Genomic DNA, 18,849 nt, shown 5'->3' with positions numbered 1-18,849 from the left:
CCACTTCTCATCCCATTGGCCCATCTGGTCCAGATCCTGTTGTAATCTGAGGTAACCTTCTTTGCTGTCCACCACACCTCCAATTTTGGTGTCATCAGCAAACTTACTAACTATACCTCTTATACTCGCATCCAAATCATTTATGTAAATGACAAAAGGTAGAGAACCCAGCACCAATTCATGTGGCACTCCACTGGTCACAGGCCTCCAGTCTGAAAAACAACCCTCCACCACCACCCTCTATTGGTGGGCGGCACGGTGGCACAGTGGTTAGCACTGCTGCCTCACAGCACCTGAGACCCGGGTTCAATTCCCGCCTCAGGCGACTGACTGTGTGGAGTTTGCACGTTCTCCCCGTGTCTGCGTGGGTTTCCTCCGGGTGCTCCGGTTTCCTCCCACAGTCCAAAAGATGTGCAGGGTCAGGTGAATTGGCCATGCTAAATTGCCCGTAGTGTTAGGTAAGGGGTAAATGTAGGGGTATGGCTGGGTTTCGCTTCGGCGGGTCGGTGTGGACTTGTTGGGCCGAAGGGCCTGTTTCCACACTGTAAAGTAATCTAATCTAATTTTCTACCTTTCAGCCAGTTCTGTATCCAAATGGCTAGTTCTCCCTGTATTCCATGAGATCTAACCTTGTTAACCAGTCTTCCATGGGGAACCTTGTCAAACGCCTTACTGAAGTACATATAGATCACATCTACCGCTCTGCCCACATCAATCCTCTTTGTTACTTATTCAAAAAACTCAATCAAGTTTGTGAGACTTGATTTCCCACGCACAAAGCCATGTTGACTATCCCTAATAAGTCCTTGCCTTTCCAAATATATGTACATCCTGTGCCTCACAACTCTCTCCAACAACTTTCCCACTATCGATGTCAGGCTCACCGATCTATAGTTCCCTGGCTTGTCCTTACCATCTTTCTTAAAAAGTGGCACCACGTTAACCAACGAGGTAAAAACAATGACTGCAGATGCTGGAAACCAGATTCTGGATCAGTGGTGCTGGAAGAGCACAGCAATTCAGGCAGCATCCGAGGAGCTTCGAAATCGACGTTTCTGGCAAAAGCCCTTCATCAGGAATAAAGGCAGAGAGCCTGAAGCGTGGAGAGATAAGCTAGAGGAGGGCGGGGGTGGGGATAGAGTAGCATAGAGTACAATAGGTCAGTTGGGGAGGAGATGAAGGTGATAGGTCAGGGAGGAGAGGGTGGAGTGGATAGGTGAAAAAGGAGCTGGGCAGGTAGGACAAGTCCGGACAAGTCAAGGGGACAGTTTTGCTGGAGGTAAGAAACTAGGATGAGGTGGGGGAAGGGGAAATGAGGAAGCTGTTGAAATCCACATTGATGCCCTGGGGTTGAAGTGTTCCGAGGCGGAAGATGAGGCGTTCTTCCTCCAGGCGTCTGGTGGTGAGGGAGCGGCGGTGAAGGAGGCCCAGGACCTCCATATCCTCGGCAGAGTGGGAGGGGGAGTTGAAATGTTGAGCCACGGGGCGGTTTGGTTGATTGGTGCGGGTGTCTCGGAGATGTTCCCTAAAGCGCTCTGCTAGGAGGCGCCCAGTCTCCCCAATGTACAGGAGACCACATCGGGAGCAACGCATACAATAAATGATATTAGTGGATGTGCAGGTAAAACTTTGATGGATGTGGAAGGCTCCTTTAGGGCCTTGGATGGAGGTGAGGGAGGAGGTGTGGGCGCAGGTTTTACAGTTCCTGCGGTGGCAGGGGAAAGTGTCAGGATGGGAGAGTGGGTCATAGGGGGGGCGTGGACCTGACCAGGTAGTCACGGAGGGAACGGTCTTTGCGGAAGGTGGAGAGGGGTGGGGAGGGAAATATATCCCTGGTGGTGGGGTCTGTTTGGAGGTGGTGGAAATGTCGGCAGATGATTTGGTTTATGCGAAGGTTGGTAGGGTGGAAGGTGAGCACCAGGGGCGTTCTGTTCTTGTTACGGTTGGACGGGTGGGTTCTGAGGGCGGAGGTGCGGGATGTGGACGAGATGTGTTGGAGGGCATCTTTAACCACGTGGGAAGGGAAATTGCAGTCTCTAAAGAAGGAGGCCATCTGGTGTGTTCTACGGTGAAACTGCTCCTCCTGGGAGCAGATCCGGCTGAGGCGGAGGAATTGGGAATACGGGATGGCATTTTTGCAAGAGGTAGGGTGGGAAGAGGTGTAATCCAGGTAGCTGTGGGAGTCGGTAGGTTTGTAGAAAATGTCAGTGTCAAGTCGGTCGTCACTGATGGAGATGGAGAGGTCCAGGAAGGGGAGGGAGGTGTCAGAGATGGTCCAGGTAAATTTAAGGTCAGGGTGGAATGTGTTGGTGAAGTTGATGAATTGCTCAACCTCCTCGCGGTAGCACGAGGTGGCGCCAATGCAGTCATCAATGTAGCGGAGGAAGAGGTGGGGAGTAATTACGGAAGATCAACTGCTCTACGTAGCCAACAAAGAGACAGGCATAGCTGGGGCCCATACGTGTGCCCATGGCTACCCCTTTGGTCTGGAGGAAGTGGGAGGATTCAAAGGAGAAATTGTTAAGGGTGAGGACCAGTTCGGCCAAACGAATGAGAGTGTCGGTGGAGGGGTACTGTTGGGAACGTCTGGAGTGGAAAAAAACGGAGGGCTTGGAGGCCCTGGTCATGGAGCATGGAGGTGTAGAGGGATTGGATATCCATGGTGAAGATGAGGCGTTGGGGGCTGGGGAAACGGAGGTCTTGGAGGAGGTGGAGGGCGTGGGTGGTGTCTCGAACGTATGTGGGGAGTTCCTGGACTAGGGGGGATAGGACAGTGTTGAGGTAGGTAGAAATGAGTTCAGTGGGACAGGAGCATGCTGAGACAATGGGTCGGCCAGGGTGGTCAGGCTTGTGGATCTTGGGAAGGAGGTAGAACCGGGCAGTGCGGGGTTCCCGGACTATGAGGTGGGTGGGAGATCTCCTGAGGTGATGAGGTTCTGTATGGTCTGGGAGATGATGGTTTGGTGATGGGGGGTGGGGTCATGGTCAAGAGGGCGGTAGGAAGAGGTGTCCTCGAGTTGGCGTTGGGCTTCAGCGATGTAGAGGTCAGTGCGCCAGACTACCACTGCGCCCCCTTTGTCCGCTGGCTTGATGGTGAGGTCAGGATTGGAGCAGAGGGATTGGAGGGCTGCGCGTTGTGAGGGTGAGAGGTTGGAGTGGGGGAGGGGGGGTCGACAGGTTGAGGCGGTTAATGTCCCAGTGGCAGTTGGAAATGAAGAGGTCAAGGGCAGGTAATAGGCCAGCACGGGGTGTCCAGGTGGATGCAGTGTGTTGGAGGTGGGCGAAGGGATCCTCGGAAGATGGGCGGGAATCCTGATTGTGAAAGTAAGCTCGGAGGCGGAGGTGACGGAAGAATTGTTCGATGTCACAGCGTGTATTAAATTCATTGATGCGTGGACGGAGGGGGACGAAGGTGAGTCCTTTGCTGAGGACTGATCGATCGTCCTCAGTGAGGGGAGGTCTGGTGGGATGGTGAAAACTCGGCAGGGCTGGGAGCTGGGAGCTGGTGTGGGTGTAGAGCTGGGAGTGGGGTCGGAGCCAGTACCTGGAGTGGGTGTGATGGTGGGGGGAATGAGGGTAGAGTCATGAGCAGGGGTAGTGTTCCCCTCGGGGTTCTGGGGGGGTGGGGATAGTGACAGTGGGGTCTGTGGGGGGCGTGTCAGCAGAATGCAGGTGAGTGGCGCTGGTGGGGGCGGAAGTGGTGGCAGACACGGCAGTAGGGGTGGCGGAAGTCACTGAGCGTGTGGCATCGGCGATGATGTGAGGGCCGGAAGTGGCTGTGGGAGTGGCTATGATGGGGGAAGAAGTGACATCATCAATCAGCGTGGGGGTGGTAGCTGCATCAGCCGCATGGCTAATGGTGTTTCCGAGGCCAGGGGAATCTTCTGGAATGTTCGAGGAGCGCTGGTTATGGAGGTGGGTAGATAAAAGTTTGTTGTACTTACAGTTTTTGATGTTTGAGATGGAATTGAAATACTGTTTGTTGAGAGTATGGATTCTCCTGAGGGTGTAGTACAGAGTGGGTCCTTTGCAATTCTGAGAGAGTGTGGCCCTCAGCTGAGGCAGGGCTGACTGTAGAGAGGTTAGGTGCTGGCACGTTAACCAACCACCAGTCTTCTGGCACCTCACCTATGACTATCGATGATCCAAATATCTCAGCAAGAGGCCCAGCAATCACTTCTCTAGCTTCCCACAGAGTACTCAGATACACCTGATCAGGACCTGGGGATTTATCCACCCTTATGCGTTTCAAGACACCCAGCACTTCCTCCTCTGTAATTTGGACATTTTGCAAGGTGTCACCAACTATTTCCCTACAGTCTATATCTTCCATATCCTTTTCCACAGTAGATACTGATGCAAAATACTCATTTAGTATTGCTCTCATTTTCTGTGGCTCCACACAAAGGTCGCCTTATTGATCTTTGAGGGGCCCTATTCTCTCCCTAGTTATCCTTTTGTCCTTAATGTATTTGTAAAAACCCTTTGGATTCTCCTTAATTCTATTTGCCAAAATTATCTCATGCCCCCTTTTTGCCCTCCTGATTTCCCCCTTAAGTATACTCCTACTGCCTTTATACTCTTCTAAGGATTCACTTGATCTTTCCTGTCTATACCTTACATCTGCTTCCTTCTTTTTCTTAACCAAACCCTCAATTCCTTTAGTCATCCAGCATTCCCTATACCTACCAGCTTTTCCTTTCACCCTGACAGGAATGTACATTTTCTAGATTCTCGTTATTTCATTTCTGAAGGCTTCCCATTTTCCAGCCGTCCCTTTACCTGTGAATATCTGCCCCCATTCAGCTTTGGAAAGTTCTTTGTTTAGATCAGAGTGGTGCTGGAAACGCACAGCAGGTCAGGCAGCATCTGAGGAGCAGGAAAATCAACGTTTCAGGCAAAAGACCTTCATCAGGAAAAGATGAAGGGCTTTTGCATGAAACGTTGATTTTCCTGCTCCTTGGATGCTGTCTGACCTGCTGTGCTTTTCCAGCACCACTCTGATCTAAACTCTGGTTTCCAGCAGCTGCAGTCCTCACTTTTGCCTCTTTGGAAATTTCTTATTAATACTGTCAAAATTGGCCTTTCTTCAATTTAGAATTTCAATTTTTAGATCTGGTCTATCCTTTTCCATCACTATTTTACTCATCATATCTCCCACATTCATGGCTAGAATAAGGAGTTCATGTCTAGAAATAAAAGAAGTTACTTTCAAATCAACTGGTGATTGCTGGTTTTGGTGTCGGGAGTGGAGTGTCAATAGAGCAACTTGTAATGGAGCAATGAGTGATCGACAACAGCATCAGGATGCCCTTGTTAATTTGGGTTGGGGTTAAACTTGTAGTTGTGGTCAGAGTCAGACATATAGTAATGGCGAACACTAACAGTTCATGATCAAAACCTCCTCAAAATTCCTGACCGTTAGATCCTTTATGTTTTTCAGAAAGAACTGAAAAGATGAACTGAAAGATAACTGATTAGAACATAGAACATAGAAGAATACAGCGCAGTACAGGCCCTTTGGCCTTCGATGTTGCGCCGATCCAAGCCCACCTAACGTACACTAGCCCACTATCCTCCATATGCCTATCCAATGCCCGTTTAAATGCCCATAAAGAGGGAGAGTCCACCACTGCTACTGGCAGGGCATTCCATGAACTCACAACTCGCTGAGTAAAGAATCTACCCCGAACATCTATCCTATACCTACCGCCCCTTAATTTAAAGCTATGCCCCCTCGTAATAGCTGACTCCATACGTGGAAAGACTCCATACATGGAAAATTATGATGACAATAGGTGATATACATAGGATGCATTGGTGCATTCATTGTCTATTTAAACCAACCTATTTGGTCATGCTAGACAAACCTCGATAGCAGATGACAATTGAACCTGGACCTTTTGGTTAAATGTACTGATGTTCCCATTGCAGCACTCGGCCCCTCTGGTATTTCTCCCCACCCCCACCTCCACCCCCCTCTCATTTATCTCTCCACTCTGCAGGCACCCTGCCTTTATTCCTAATGAAGGGCTTTTGCCCGAAATGTCGATTTTCCTGCTCCTCGGATGCTGCCTGACCTGCTGCGCTTTTCCAGCACCACTCTAATCTAGACTCTGGTTTCCAATATCTGCAGTTTTTACCCTTGCTGGTATGTTTACTTGGTCACTACTTTATTAGGAGAATTTACCTACTTAAAATAATTAGGTTAATACCAGTATTAAGTTGCAGGTCTTGCTGTGTGAGTGAGTCTTCAAGGGAGAATGGATGTCTCTGAAGGGTATTCTTCCGGGATAGTGATCATGACATCCAATTCCCTTTAAAAAGCTCACTAATATTAAGTTTCGCCACAAAAAATTTCATATTCCAGCAGGGAGTGATTTAAGAAAAAGGAAATATCAAGGTCACAGACCAGCAAGAAACAAAAACTCTGCAAAATTGTTTGAAGGCCAGTTAAACATTTCCATTGGTGGCATCTCCATCTAAAATTTGCAAAGCATGTTTAGCATTCATGTTGCATGACCCCAACATCCATTTAGTCTTGCTTATTTGCTAAGTAAAAAAACAGAAGCAACAAATTTAGAATATTTGGTTGGCATGTATGAGTTGGACCGGAGGGTCTGTTTCCATGCTGTACAACTCTATGACGATAACAATGGTAGTAACGAATTGAATGAGATTGCTTCAACTTCAATCCTCATATCTGCTTTTCTGCTGATAGAAGACAATTGTGAAAATATACATTGGGAAAACTCAAATCGGGTAAGTGCATTCTTGAAAACAACAGACTTGTACACTTTGGGAGAGAAATCTGAACCTCAATAGGATCAGTAATTTCATGAGAAATTTTCTTTCTTGCTGCAGTGGAAAGTATCTACGCAGTCTAGGAATCACCTTTGAAATTCAAGACTGCAGCTTAATTATGGCTGGAACTTACACCAGAGACTTTCAAAGTATAGAAACTGCTGCAGTTGCCATGCTGGGAAATATTTGCAATACTCTTTATCCTGAATGGATTTTTTTTTCAGCTGAATGGTGACGGAAATACACAGCAAATGGAAAAGGTTCAAACAGGACAGCTGTGTTCACACCATTTTCAGTCAGTTTGCAAACGCTTCAGTCAATATTTAAAAACAGCTAGAACTGGATGCCACAAGTTTTTAATAATGCATTATAACATTTGTTCCTGCAAAGTACGGGGAGAAAGAAGTGCCAAACAACTTTGTAATTAAGTGCTGATCATCTGCATACAGAGCACATTCCAGCGCTTATTCCTCTACTCCATAATATCACACAGCCAGACTTGCCTCCCCAAGGGGCACAATAATCCCACTTAAATTAGTTTCATGCGCGACTCATTTAAAATTTGCTTTCTATTTTGGAGGAGCGAAGTTGAATTAGTGTGCATTATTTTCTAACAGATGAGTAATGAGATGGATAAGCCTCTTCAAAAATATGGGTCTAGAAAGTTATCCCATATTAAGCTCACATCTGTGGCTCCTCGAATGTTGAGTCCTAATTTGCAGTATGAGGAACGGTTGATAAGAGGCCAAGTGCTTTTGCAATAGGAAACTGGAGAAATTGAACAGCCGCATTGGGCCTCGTAGATGCTTTATGGCTGAGGAAAGAAAAAAAGGGCTGACATTTATATATTGTTTTCCATGACCTCAAGTACAGCATAACGTTTTTCACATCCAATTAAATACTTCTCATCTTCAGTATCCATTGTAATAAATAAACACAGCAGACAATTTATATATAACAGAGTCCTGCAGATAGAAATTGGGATAAATGCTTGCATTATATGTTTTGCTGTGTTGCCTAACAGCCTTTGGGAGATTGAAGGGGAGATATGGTTGTTGCTTGGTTGCAAAACCTCTGGATTGATCAGATATTTTTCAGAATGAGTGATTGACCTTCTGAGCACTGCAGTTGTTGATTTGGGATTAAAGGACACTGTGCACAGTTTGTACATGCATACCAGTTGGCTGACTTTGCTTTCAGCTAACCAGCATTCCTTGCATTCTTTGGAACCTAGTGCAATGTCCTCATTGTTGGTGATTTTTGCAGTGGCTGTAGCTCATAACTTTGAGAGACCAGGCATTTTACAGTCAGAATGAAGTGGAAATGAATGGTCATTTTGGCTGCCAACCTCACAGCTTTGCACCACATGGAGAGAACTTAAAATTTCGATTAGCTCGTGCCATTTATCATGTGGTTTCATGCCCACATCCAAGAGCTTGCAATCAGGATAGACTGGTCAAGATAAAAGCTAGGTTAAGAACTATTTTGAGGCTTGGGCTTCTTGTTAGCATAGCTTATTACATACCAATACTAATGCGATGGTGCTGTCCATTTAAGAGGTTGTTTTGTCCATTTTGTGCAGAGACGTTGTAAGGCAGAGATGGCAAGTTCTCTCTAAGAAAGTAAACTTTCTTATCCATCTCATTACTCATCTGTTAGAAAATAATGCACACTAATTCAACTTCGCTCCTCCAAAATAGAAAGCAAATTTTAAATGATTCGTGCATGAAACTAATTTAAGTGTGAGGCCTTGGTATTTTTCTTTAAAGTTAGAGCAATGGCAGCAGCCTGGGTAGGGCCAACTCTCACAGACCAGGCTTCCTAGTTTATTTTAGCTTTTAGGTTTAGTTTTAAGCAGAAGCCTTTGATGTCTTAAAAGAGTTGGTGCATCAGTGAATGTCTCCTAATAGTTACTTTCTCTGAAATTTGTCTTGATGTTCCTTTCCTCCTGAATTGGAGAAGTGCATGTGAGATTCTGTGTCTGAATTTGCCTTTTTGCCAAAGAGGTGTGTTATGGGATTTTACTGTATTGGAACAGTTAGTTAGTATTAGGCACTTTTTCTATTATTCGGTTAAGATTTCCCAATAGTTAAGTTATTCTAAATTTCCCTTGCTTTTGGTTGTATTTTAATGATAGTTTTTAAATACATTGTATTGCTTAACATTGAGTAGCTTGACCAGTCACAGCCTATCTGGAACATGGTGCTTCACATTTACCTTTAAAATAAGATCAAGTTAACATCTGGGCTACTTCCTTCAAATATATTGAGGGTGTCTGGTCTGGTCCATAACACTAAATATTACAATAGATGGTATTTAGAGATAAACTAGTCTCTAATCTTACTGTTCCACTATTTGAAAGACTACCCCATAAACTGTACCACCTAATGGTCATTGGTCTACTCCACCTGCTCCTCTGCACATGTTTTTAATATCCACATTGATTGGCTTCAGGTTTCCGCTAGCTTTCCATGTGTTTCTCTTTGTAACTCAGTTCACACTGTACTATTTAAACCCAGGGAAGAGCAGCTCAGTGACATCATTGCAAAGTTACTTCAGGGCCTTAAAGCCATTTCACAACATGTGGCTTTCTCACAGCCATAGAAACTTTTCAGTTGCTTGATATTTTCAGTATGTTTCAGGTCTGACTGATGAAATGTTAAACAACAAAGAAGATTTCAAGTACAAAGTTTGGTTCTAAAGGAATTGGCAAAGATAATCAAAATATTGACCAGAATGATAAAAAAACACAACCTAGCTCGTTTAAAAAAACAGCATTAATCTAAAGACACTTCCTGCATTCTCAGGTTTGTTTTGTGTCTCAAAATTAATGGCAACAATTTTATTAATACTATGTACCAGTAATGATAATAAAATATTTCCCTGCAATCTTGAACATATATTAGACTTGAAGACACTAAATAAAGAAACTGAAACTGAAGAGTCATTTGATCTGAAATGTTAACTCTACCTTCTCTCCACAGATACTGCCAGACCTGCTAAGTTTCTCCAGAAATTTCTGTTTATGTTAAACTTGGAGACAACTTCTTCATTTTATTTGATAGCAAGACAGCAATTGAACTTGAGGAGGGCTAAATTTTCTTTTATTAATTATTCATGGGATGAGGGCCAGTATTTATTGCCGTCCCCAATTGCCTAGAGGGCAGTTAAGCATCCACCACATTGCAGTGGCTCAGGGATCACACATAGGCCAGACCAGATAAGGATGGTAGCTTCCCTTCCTTCATAACATTAGAGAACCAGATGGGTTTTTCCAACAATGGTTTCATGGTCACCATTAGACTCTTAATTCCAGATTTTTATTAAATTCAAATTCTAGTGTAGGCCATGGTGGGACTTGAACTCAGATCCCCATAACATGACCTGGGTCTCTGGATTAACAGTCCAGTGATAATATCACAATGCCATCACCTCCCTTCTATTCTGTGTTGTTGGACTTTGAGGCTGGGGTGCTGAAATATAGTGGAGATGATATTAGCGGAGAGATGGACAACCATTTAAGACATTCAAGGCCGCACTTACATTTAATTTAATTCAATTTTAATTTTACAGCCCCTGTTAAAATTTTGCTACCACCAGATTGAATCCGGAACTCCCTGCCCCCCATCCTGGAGGCATGCGGTGATCAACTGAGCTGCAGGCCGCACACCTCAAAGAGGTGGTCACTAGCAGGCGTGGCTGTTCCTGCGGTCCAAATTATTCACATGGTGGGCTATCTCCTCCAGCAGCAAGAAATAGCTTCAATCTTTATAATGTTTCTTTTAGATTCAGGCCTCTGTGGGAACCTGAATGTTGAGACCACCCTCAACGACCTTCACCTACCTTCAGTAGTGCCCGTTGGGCCTGCCAGAACTCCCTATTCTCTAATTGAGCTTGTAGATACTAATCTGCAATTTGCTCAGTGAGCCAAAATGAAATTAAATGAAACTAAATGAAATGAGGGAGAAAAAAGGCAAATGAAGCCTGGCGATGGCTTCATGATGAGAAAGGTCAGTGGTTTTAGAGTGTTTCTGTGTTTTGTTGAAGAAGAGGGATAAGGGTCCAAAATGCTGGCAAATGGGACGAGATTAAATTTAGGATACATGGTTGGCATGGAAGAGTTGGACCGAAAAGTCTGTTTCCATGCTGTGTAGCTCTATGACTGTAAATGTGTCTGTGTTTATATTGAGTGTGGTAACTCAGCAGTAATGAACTGAATTGTCAGAGTACATCTGCAAAAACAGAAATTTTGCTGAAATCAGAAACGGTGACTCAAATCTCATAATGTGGACATTTTATCGGTAAACAGCTTGTGAAGGCCAGGGAATTGTTCTGTGCAAATATAATGCAGTTGATTGGATGATATAGAGATGGCAACAGCATGAACAAGCTAAAACTGAGGTCAAAGTTTGAGTCAACGAGGTTATCCTCTTTTCAGGGAGAGAAACTCTTAATGAGAAATTAATTGAACTAACTGTGGAAAACATGCGACATTTGTGATGTTTGCCAGTGATTAAACTGATTATTGGATGGAGACTGGGACAATGTAAAAGTTTGAATGCCAACTTCTTTGAATGGAGAAATGGGGTGTAGAAAGCTTGTCTCAAAATATAGTTAAGATTACAGTGGTGCTAGAAAAGCACAGCAGGTCAGGCAGCATTCAAGGAGCGGGAAAATTGACATTTTGGTAAAAGCTCAGGGTTTTTGCTCTTCAGTTGCTGCCTGACCTGTGATGCTTTTCCAGCACCACTCTAATCTTGACTCTGATCTCCAGCATCTGCAGTATTCACTTTTGCCTCAAAATATAGTTAGCTAACTCAGGAAAGGTAGCCATCTGATCTGTGGCTGAAGGTTGGAACAGGACAGGCTGATCATATTCAAAGTTTGGGAGAAGATTTGTAGCTCGGGTGCTCATTGTTGTGGTTCTGTTCGCTGAGCTGGGAATTTGTGTTGCAGACATTTCGTCCCCTGTCTAGGTGACATTCTCAGTGCTTGGGAGCCTCCTGTGAAGTGCTTCTGTGATGTTTCCTCCGGCATTTGTAGTGGTTTGAATCTGCTGCTTCCGGTTGTCAGTTCCAGCTGTCTGTTGCAGTGGTCGATATAATGGGTCCAGGACCCAATATACCGACCACTGCAACAGACAGCTGGAACTGACAACCGGAAGCGGCAGATTCAAACCACTACAAATGCCGGAGGAAAGATCACAGAAGTGCTTCACAGGAGGCTCCCAAACACTGAGGATGTCACCTAGACAGGGGACAAAATGTCTGCAACACAAATTCCCAGCTCGGCGAACAGAATCACAACAGGCTGATATGTTTTGGTCTGATCCTCAGAGAAATCCACATCAATTGGTTCATTTGTGATTGTAAGCATTGTAAGGATAGGAGTTTTGTAGCATTTTGTGCCATAGAGTCATAGAAGATGTACAGCACAGAAACAGACCCTTCGGTCCAACTTGTCCATGCCGACCAGATATCCTAAACTAATCTATTCCCATTTGCCAGCACTTGGCCCATATCCCTCTAAACCCTTCCTTTTCATATACCCATCCAGATGCCTTTTAAATGTAATTGTACTAAGTCCACCACTTCCTTTGGCAGCTTATTCCACACATGCTCACCCACTATGTAAAAAAGTTGCCCCTTAGGTCCCTTTTAATATAATTTAGAAGAAACAGGCCCTTTGGCCCAACAGGTCCACACCAACCCTTCAAAGAATAACCCATGCAGACTTATGGGGCGGCATGATGGCTCAGTGGTTAGCACTGCTTTCTTACAGCGCCAGGGATCTGGGTTCGATTCCAAACTTGGGCAATTGTCTGTGTGGAGTTTGTACATTCTCCCTGGGTTTGCTCCCACAATCCAAAGATGTTCAAGTTAGGTGAATTGACCAAGCTAAATTACCCATAGTGTTCAGGGATGTGTACATTAGTCAGAGATAAATATAGTGTAGGGAATGGGTCTGGCTGGGCTACCTCTTCGGAGGGTCAGTGTGGACTTGTTGGGCCGAAAGGTCTGTTTCCACACTGTAGGGATTCCAAATTCTAAATTAAATATTTTCCTCTCACCCTAAAACTATGCATTCTAGTTCTGGACTTCCTCACCCCAGGGAAAATAACTTATCTATTTACCCTATCCATGCTCCTCATGATTTTATAAATCTCAAAAGGTCATCCCTCAGCTCTGACGCTCCAGGGAAAACAGCCCCAGCCTACTCAGCCTCTTCCTACAGCTCAAATCCTCCAACCCTGGAAATATCCTTGTAAATCTTTTCTGAACCCTTTCAAGTTTCACAAAATCCTTCTGACAGATGGGAGACCAGAATTGCACACAATATTCCAAAATGGCTGAACCAATGTCCTGTACAGCTGCAACATGACCACCCACCTCCTATACTTAGTGCTCTGGCCATAAAGGAAAGCATAGCAAATGCCTTCTTCAATACTTTATCCACCTGTGACTGCTGAACTTTGCTTTATTAAAGAACATTGGGTATAGCCCCTTGTTCGAACTCATATACTGGGTAAACCTGATGGACTAGAGAAAGTGAGAACTAGTATCTCCAGGCCTGCACCAAAGGAGCCTGCCCAACATCCTTATTAGAATGCTAAGACCACAGAAAGCTGATTAGGTGGCAATTGCCAGGAAGAAATCTAGGCTAGTCTCACTGCTGACAAGTGTAGGTTGAGAACCATCACTTTGGGGATTCTGAAACCAGGGTCAAAATCCATTGTTAAATTTGAATTTTGGGTAAAATCTTCATTCAACCTTCCAAATGCAGATAGATGTAAGAAGACAAAGCTACCACTGGTACTTGAATGAGCAGATGTATGTTGCTGCAAGACAAGATCTTTGTTAAGGGTGACCTAAATTTATTTCCGTTCTATATGTATCATCTATTTTGCAATCAAAGTCAGAAGGCAAGACAGAAATTTCCTTTCACATCTCTAACCGACTGGTGCCTGTTTACTTTTCCTTATGAACTTTAAATGGAGACCCGCCCTCATGGGGTTCGGACTCCAACCATTCACTGTATCTGAAACAGGACACACAGAATGAACTAACCACTCATTGCATTTTCGATGAGCTTTCCAAGCATCACATAACACTGGCAGCTGAATAAACCGGCTGCTGAAACATCCGGTATTGCTGGAATGCTTCCATCATTAAGTTTCATCTCGCTCTTTGGGAACATTGTGTCTGGAGACTGTCTCAGTGTAGGGCTTCAGCTGGTGGGTTCAAAGTGCCAATGTTAATCACTTCCAGGTCAATACAGAAAGTATGGTTACAATTTCTGTCAATGAGTGGAGTTGCTAAGGGCAATCATGGATTGTTCTATGGATTCAATCTATCGTTCTCTGAGCTGGAAGTTTTTCTACTTTCTATTTTCTGTGGTGCCATTTTACAATTAGTTGAGACTTCTTCAGAAAAGAAATTGAAGTTTTGGTATAAGAATGGGCATAAGATGTTTTGCTGGGGTGTAATGCCAGCAGAAGTCAATTGGAACGGGAGCTTCACCCTTTGCTTTGTTCTTGACTTAACATCGACTCTGGGCCACGGGTGCCTGAACTGTCTGCCTTGAATCACCAGGCCTGCAGCATCCTTCCTTTTCATTTATTTATGTTTAACATCAAAATATACCTTGCTTTCTTTTAATGATTTTGATGGAGGAAGGATGTATCGGGGCGGGGGGCAAAGGTGGTTTGGGCCCTTCCTCGTGGCCATTATGGCCATGTCCTGGTGGGTCCTGTAGAGTGGTGGTCTGCTTTGGTGGCATCGGTGGTGTGGAGGGTCTGGTCCGGGATTCCAATGGCACAGTTCGACAGGTCTTCGGCCATGAGGTTGGCTCAGCCAGAGATTCCAATGGCTCGGCATGGTGGTCTGCTTCTGCGGTGGCTTCTTTGCCAAGTTGGGTCCTTGTGGCAGCTTCTTCAGGGGGCATACTGGTCTGTCCTGGGACTCCAATGGCCTGTGACTTGGTGGCTTTGATACAGGCTTTCTGCAGCACTGGAGAATGTAGTTTCTGTCTTCTAGAGTCAGAAGATATACAGCATAGAAACAGACCCTTTGGTCCAACTTGTCCATGTCGACCAGGTATCCTAAATTAATCTAGTTCCATTTGCCAGCATTTGGCCCATATCCCTCTAAACCCTTCCTAACCATACACCCATCCAGATGCCTTTTAAATGTTGTAATTGTACTAGCCTCTACCACTTCCTCTGGCAGCTTGTTCTATACATGCACTATCCTCTGCACGAAAATATTGTAACCTAGGTCCCACTTAAATCTTCCTCATTTATCTCTCCACCCTTCAGGCACTTGGCCTGTATTCCTGATGAAGGGCTTTTGCCCAAAACGTCAATTTTCCTGCTCCTCGGATGCTGCCTGAACTGCTGTGCTTTTCCAGCACCACTCTAATCTAGACTCTGGTTTCCAGCATCTGCAGTCATTGTTTTTACCTACCTTAAATCTTCCTCCCTCATCTTGAAATTATTTCCTCTAGTTTTGGACTCCCCTACCCTGGGAAAAATATCTTGGCTATTCACTTTTTCCATGACCCTCATGATTTTATAAGGTCACCTCTCAGGCTCTAAAGCTCCAGGGAAAAAAGCTCCAGCTTATTCAGCCCCTCCCTACAGCTCAAACCTTCCAACCCAACAATATCCTCATAAATCTTTTCTGAACCCTTTCAAGTTTAACATCATTTCTCCAGAACTGTGCACAATATGCCAAAAGTGGCCTAACAAATGTCCTGTACAGCAACAACATAACATCTCAACTCCATTACTCAATGCACTGTCCAATTAAGGCAAGAATACCAAACACCTTCTTCACTATGCTGTCTACCTGTGACTCCACCTTCAAGGAACTATGAACCTGCACCCCAAGGTGGTTAGCAACACTTCCAAGGATGCTACCATTTAGTGTATAAGGCCTGCCCTGATTTGCCTTTCCAAAATGCAGTACCTCATGGTTATCTAAATTAAACTCCATCTGCCACTCCGCAGCCCGTCTGAATGTTTGATTAAGGTCAGATTCAAACCTAGTTCCCCAGCACTGTGAGGCATCCATGCTAACCACTGATGACCTAAAAACCAAAGTTAATGGAAAATACATTAGATGAACATACAATTTTCAAACCATTATATTTCAGTCAGATAAAGATGGTTGAAAGACTTTAAAAGATCCTTTCCTTTTGCAGAAAATTTAGCTGGTGCAAAAGTGGAAAAATTACTTACAGAATAGGTCCTGAAATGTTTCCTGTCCCAGCCTGTTGCAGTTACACTGATATAATTTTGTGTGCTCAGGCTAAATTATCTAATGTTTTCCTGGTAGTGAGGAGATACATGGATAGACTCTTAAGTTCTCTCATGTCTTGAACATTTTTCCATCCGATTATCATCCAGTCCATCCCAGTATCGTAACTGAAACAAAGGACTGTGGATGTTGGAAACCTGAAACTAAAACTGAGCCTCAGCCCTCTCTGGCAGTATCTGTACAGACAAAGCAATGTTAACATTTCGGCTTCAGAACTGAGATCTGAAGAAGGGTCATTGGACCTGAAATGTTAACTTTGCTTATTCTCCACAGATGCTGCCAGACCTGATGATTTTCCCCATCCTGGTATCATGTCTGCCACACTCTCAATCTATTCACCACTAGACTTTGTTTCTCTCATCTCAGCCTCTGCTAATTCTCCCGAGCCAACTTTCTACCAATTCTTCACAGTGTATTCACAGTGCATTGCAGCATCTCATCAATTCTGAAGGCATTGAGTTGTCATGCTGTTGTTTTGTGGGAAATAGCTTGCAGGAAAATATGTCACATTCTATTCTTCATCTTAATTTTTCAATTAAAATTGTATTATGGAAATAAATTCAAATACCATACTGTGACTGGAGAAATAAGTATTTAATTCATAATTTGAGATACTGTGCAAAATAATAATCAAATGACATTTATGAATTTCTGTGTAAGCAAGGACTAAAAGTGACATCAATTGGTAATGATGTTCAGATATAAAATAGAGTATTCAAATGTTGGTATTCAGAACTTGACAAGAGGACAATTATAATTATGATACAAATGTTATATTAAAAATTTGATCATTTATAATGATATGTGCTTTGTGGTTAAATCAATGGACATTAATCAGTTCATAAATACAAAAATTTTCCTCTTAATATTGCGAAAGTCAAATTATATGAATATTAAGGAAATACATTGTAAAATAATTAAAATGAATATTTTAAGGAGCACATCTACCTCATGCATAGAAATATGTAGAGCACATTTTACATGAACAGCTTTGCTTTTGGGCCTTAGAGATTCAGGAGTGTATTCCAAAGGAGAGCCAAACTTCAGCTGCTACAGGCTTCCCCCTCACCCTACTCATTTCCCAAGCAGATAACAACACCTCTGGTAACAACATATGTAGGTCATTCAGCTCCTTGAGACTGTTCAGTTAGAACATAGCTGAGCTATGCCTGAATTCCACTTGCTTGCATTGTCTCCATCAGCAAGCATCTCCTTACAAGCAACTATCAATCCCAGTTTTGAAGTTAACTTTTTGGAGAAGGTGATTCCATATTTCCACCACCCTGTGTAGGATAAACAATTCCTAACTTCATCCGAGCTCAAGTATTCACTATTTTAAAAGATGTGCTATAATACACCCCTGAGGCAGCTGAGACTGCAACAGATTAATATTTTGAACACATAGTGATACTACTATGGCACCACAAGACCCCAGAAGTTTTAGTTATAAAGTTATATCCTTTGATTCCTACTAGAGCAAATACCTTAGTTGTCTTAAATAACCCCTTAACCTCAATGATGTCATGTGGCATCCATGAACCATCATTTTGGTCAACCAACTGCTGCTTTACATTCCCGTGGTGCAGATACTAGTTTGCAGAGTGCAATGAAATCTGAATTTCTTTTTCCCCTCTGGGACAAGTGGGACTTGAACCTGGACCTTCTGGCTCAGAGGTTCAATCACTGTGTTATGACAGAAGACCTCTTGAAATCTTACATTTAGGATGGCGAGAGAAAATTAGGCAGCTTTAACAATCACATAATCCTAGTTTCCCAATTGTCTGAAAACTGTTCCCAACTAAACCCTTTACCCATCCACAATGCTCTCACACCCATTTTTGAAGGCACCATGTCATTGTCTTAACTTTTATCATTGTCCTCCTACATTTTTTCACCTATTAATGTTTATGTTCAAGATTCTTGCCTGCAATTTTTTAATTCATTTGTAAAGTCACATTTTTTGATAATGGACTACATTTTCAGAAAATATCACACATAATATAATGAATGGCAAAGCTTGCCAAATTTCTTAATTGTTACATATTTGCCTATCTTTTTTTCTCAGTATTGGTGAATTATCTTAAGCCCATAATTATATGAACTTGACATCAATCATTCAATCTGTGTAGTTTTAAGTCCCAGGAAATAGCAATTAGTGACACAACAAGACTCTTGAAAGTGACTTTGAATAATGAGCAGAAGGAAGGGGCTTGCTCATTAACAACTTCAATTCATCAAGACTGAAGTTCAGTGAAGACCTGCAATTAAATAATGATGTTTGGCTCCATGAGCTTTATATGGTCCTTTAATGTATGACAATATTACCACTAGGTTAAACTGGTATTGTCAAGTGTAGAAAGAGCAGGCGAACATTGGTAGCTATGTGTCATTTGGATTACAGATATGCATTGCACAGACAAGTGTAAGTCATGACACTTTGAAATAGCTGTAGAAATATATAAACATTTTATTTAATAGATGAGATACAAACCATTATTCAAAACAGTGATTCTAATGATGTTGTCCTAAAATGAAACACAGGCAGCTTTTAAGATAAGAGTCTTGAGATTGGATTATTGCTTGTAGCTTATTGCTAGACATTTGTTGTTTTTCATCATATATAATCCTTAGTTCTGTCTTTTTACACTTTGTTGTACAACATGATGGAGTTGGCAGTATTTAAAACAATGGTGTGACAGGAGCACAAACATACTTTCATCTCTTA

The sequence above is a fragment of the Chiloscyllium plagiosum genome, unplaced genomic scaffold (assembly GCF_037043375.1).
Source record: "Chiloscyllium plagiosum isolate Xiang-an unplaced genomic scaffold, Cpla_swu_hap1 HiC_scaffold_7, whole genome shotgun sequence".
Taxonomy (NCBI): Eukaryota; Metazoa; Chordata; class Chondrichthyes; order Orectolobiformes; family Hemiscylliidae; genus Chiloscyllium; species Chiloscyllium plagiosum.
The sequence above is the reverse complement of the archived record's forward strand: the minus strand, read 5'-3'. Positions refer to the sequence as shown.